The 4,146-nt window shown below is 45.8% G+C and overlaps 1 pseudogene; it reads right to left on the reverse strand.

Moving 5' to 3' along the window:
- Positions 1–2,287: 2,287 nt before the first annotated feature.
- Positions 2,288–3,213, reverse strand: LOC147425750 (uncharacterized; annotated as a pseudogene).
- Positions 3,214–4,146: the final 933 nt, after the last annotated feature.

Raw genomic sequence — 4,146 nt, forward strand, 5'->3', positions numbered from 1 at the left:
GAGGAGGGGTGATAAGGATTTGGCATAGCGGCATGAGAGAGAGAGAGAGAGAGAGAGAGAGAGAGAGAGAGATCATCTGAGAGTGAAGCTAGAGAAGGGGAGAGAGAGTCAAGGTGAGGGCAAGAAGAGATGTAGGTCCTAGGATATGGGGTGAAGGACGGAGCGGTGGTGCATGAGACTAGCCGCATTTTTGTACTTCAAAAACCAGAGCTCTGAGCAATAGCTCAGCTTTGTGGCACGTGCCAAGATTTAGTCACCTTCGCATTCATTTCCGTCATCATTATAAGCACTCTCCTCAGCTCACCATGGCAACTTCTGATGGCGCTCTTGCTACCTCCGACATAGACAATTCCCCGGCCTCTACAGACCTAGTCTCTGATTCAGTTATCGACTTTCTCATGCATGCCCGTAATGGCAAATATAATTGCAGGTTTCCAGGAGTGTATGAAGAAAAAAAAATTAAAAATAAAATTGACGGCTCAGCATGTGCATGGGTTGATAAACAGTAGATTGGTTGGGGCTGGATTGGTCTATGGTGGCTTGTGTATGTGTGCGACTTAGCAATCTGGAGTAGATGGAGCCCCAAAGAGAGAGGAAAGGTTACTGTGGTGGGCAGTCGAAAAAAATATGGGTGGAGGTTAATCTTGCATGCAGTCGCAGACGAGAGGGAGAGAGATATCGGGTGGATGGTTGCTGGTGGGCGAGAGCTTAGAGAGAGAGAGGGGCTGCACTTTTTTTGTGTGGTCGTTAGTTGACCAAATAGAGAGACAGGGAGTGAGTTGACCAGTCAGTGTGTGTGACAGACAGAGAGAGAGAGTTGCATGGGAACTGAGCGATGCCGACGGCTGTTGTCAGCAGAGAGAGAGAGAGAGAGAGAGAGAGAGAGAGAGAGAGGGAAATAGTTCAGCGGCTGATGCAGGTGGGGGGTTGGTACATGCAACACGCGTCCCGACAAGGGCTTATAGCTACTCGTACTGCCTGCCCTCGTTGCTGGTCTGCCACTCGTTAAAGCTAAGGGTAGGTAGAGGTGGTCTGTTGTTGGAAGACGACGGTGGCGGCCGTTTCTGGGCTTGCAAAAGTCGCTGTAGCGATTGGAGGTTTTGTTTGCCACCAAAGTGGTGCGTAGCATGCTCGACACCGTTGATCACGCAGCACAGTAACGCATCGTGCTGATGAAGGTGACACGTACTCTAGAAATGAGCCATAGTGACCTACCGGCAAGTGCAAAAAGAAATTCATTTGTTTGAAGATTCCAAAGCATCTTAAGAAAGCCGCAGGATTCAAAAGCATCTTAAGAAAGCCGCACAAAGGAAAGTATGACTGGACTTTTTAAACGGGGTCCGGGGACATCATTCACACATTTCTTTAGTCGTAGAAATACAGAATACAATTTTTTTTGGAAACAACACAGTAATGAGGCACGTAAGGAGTTGATGTTATTCATGGTGCTAGGCACCCACTTTCACTTATATCACACGATGTCCGTACTGTAGTCGAAATCGATCTTGTCACGAGGGGTGCGTTAACATGTTTAGCAATACAAGGGAAATAATTTTTTTTTGAACCTTGAAACTGTAGAGTATGTTAACAACGAAATTTATTACTAATTGTATTCAACCGTGTTACAATTGCATTTAACCTATTGAGTTGGAGCTTAAGCGATGCGACCTCAATGCGCAAGCCATGAATTTGCTATTGCAACTGTGAGATTTGGACATTCGTGACATTGATTTTGTATTCATTAATCATGGTTTTTATGCTATCTACTGAGTAATTAATAAAAGTGCGGAGAGTCGTTGAGTCCTCAGGAGTGTCTCCACGCTGTTGGTGCCACATCTGAAAGAGTATGTCGTGGAGTTTGTCGAGAGTTGCATCCTCCTCCAACGCCTGCGATTCTGGAGGTTGCGTCTCCTCGTTTTCCCGGGGATTGGACGCCTCCATTGGACTTGCAAAAAAACATAGACGTTTTCAGAGGAGTAGGCGAGGACTATATATGTGAAGGGGTTCATAACATTCTATATACATCGTTCTAACTAGCAACAATAGTGATCCCTCTCCTAGTAACAAGAGGAATGAAGTCTGCGCCTAGGACTACATTGTCTTCATCGTCATTGTCTAGTAGGAAAATGGGTTCTTTGTCTTTGGAGCTTGAAGGATTGCCGAGCACGCCCTGTCAAGCATCTACTGGGGAGGCGAAGGTGTGCATTTTTGTAGAAGCGGCGTCCGGAGGAGCGAGCTGCTCAGGGGTTGGCCAGTTCACCTGGTCACTGAGAGAAAATTGGCGACATCAAAGCCAGCCAATACCAAAAGGTAGAATTGCAACACAAGTAACAAGAGAAAGGGATAAATATACCTGTGGTTTTCTTTCCACCTTCTGAGGAAACAATCGATTCGCATTGGTGTAGCCCTCGTCAAGGACGAAAATATCAATGACATCTTGGTATGTAGTGGATGAAGGGAAAATCATCCTCTGCCACAAAGCTTTCATCTTCTTCAAGGGCATCCCACACCCTTGAAATTGTGTTATCCACGAGGAGGACGCGTAGTACTTGCCAGACTTTAGCATATGGTGCAATGTCGATAAGAAGTTGTTATCGATTGGATGCTGCAAATGGAACTTCCAGTCCATAAGTGCACGATCGAAAATATTTACATGCGTCAAGCAAACCCTATTCTTCATCTCGTCATCCCCGTACTGTGTGTACAATTCAATTCCATTGTTGATATCGTCTGTTGTCACGTTGTGGGAGAAGTTCTCATAATGTGGTTGGTCCATGTCCTTCATGCAGTACCCCAATATGACATGGAAGGTGTGCATGTTCTTCTACTTAAGGGCACGACATAGATTGTTAGCTCCGACAGGACTGCCAACATCCCACCCCAAGTATTGTTTGATCTTCTTGTTTACTGCAAGAATGGATGTCCCCATGATTCGAATGACCATCTGGAAGTGAAGGTGGAGGACAGTGCCACTGCGCTCGATCAAGCACATTCCAGTGACTGCTTCCTCCTCCACAAAGGCTTTCAGCCTCGTAAACAAAGGAACGTCCATGTTGCTTCCGCCAGTAGATACTGTTACGCTGAGCTCAAGCATTTTTTGGGCTTGTTGGCTTCAGTGCGAGCGACTCTCTCTTGTTCGGAGAGCCTTGGCCTACCTCGGGCTCTCCTTGAACTACAGGGAGCGGCCTCTGTTGAGCGGGCGAGTTGCTTCATCCTCGCCATTGCATAACAATCCTAAAAACGTAAGGTAGCTGACGAACATAGTAACAACATGCATAACTAACAACACTTTCTGTGCGGGAACCCTACCAAAATAACACACGAAAGCAACAAAATGCAAGCGCATTTACCTCCTTGCACGAATGTGACGCAAGCAAGAAGAGGGCGGCCTCCGTAACCTTCCATCTCCCAGTCGGAAATGATTTCTCTATTGCGGTTGATCTCCAACTTGTGGGAAGAAATGCCTCCAAAGACCATCTATGCAGAAATTTGTTCTCAGCCTGTGGAGGAGTGCATTTTCAGCGTTCTCAGCCTGTGCAACGTTCTCAGTCTGTGCATGACTACATTTTTAGCGTGATGCAGTAATGTGTTTCCATCATGAGTTCTCAGCCTATGCAATAATGCATTTTTAGCCAGCGTTCTCGGCCTGTGCAGTGTTGCGCATGATTGGCAATGACCTTGGCAACACATAACCTTTCATAAAAGTGAACTCATGTACCCGTTACATGCATACTCCAACATGAACTCTAGCAAGACCACTCCATTGGATGGGTTTTCCCAAAAAAAACTCCAATCCACTCCATTGGATGGCTTTTCCAAACAAACAACTCCAGTTGACTCTCCCCTTTCACCCTTCAACTTTCACCTCTTCTCGCTTTCAACACTCATTTGCCATGTTTTCCCATTTTCTACAATTGGGTATCTCCTAGTGCCAGGATCTTTATTATTCAATTTCATCAGCAGATTCCTTCAAATCCAATACTTTCCTCCAAAGGAGGACCTCATCTAAAATGGAATGATGAAGTATCAAACTGGAGTCCTCGAGGAGATCAACTCTTCGCAAACTCGTTTAACCAGAAGCCTTAACGCTCGATGCTATAGTTGTAGGAGATTCGTTTAAAAAAAAAAGCATGTTTCCTTGCGTGT

Source organism: Adiantum capillus-veneris, chromosome 25 (assembly GCF_014529385.1).
Source record: "Adiantum capillus-veneris isolate H3 chromosome 25, ASM1452938v2, whole genome shotgun sequence".
Taxonomy (NCBI): domain Eukaryota; kingdom Viridiplantae; phylum Streptophyta; class Polypodiopsida; order Polypodiales; family Pteridaceae; genus Adiantum; species Adiantum capillus-veneris.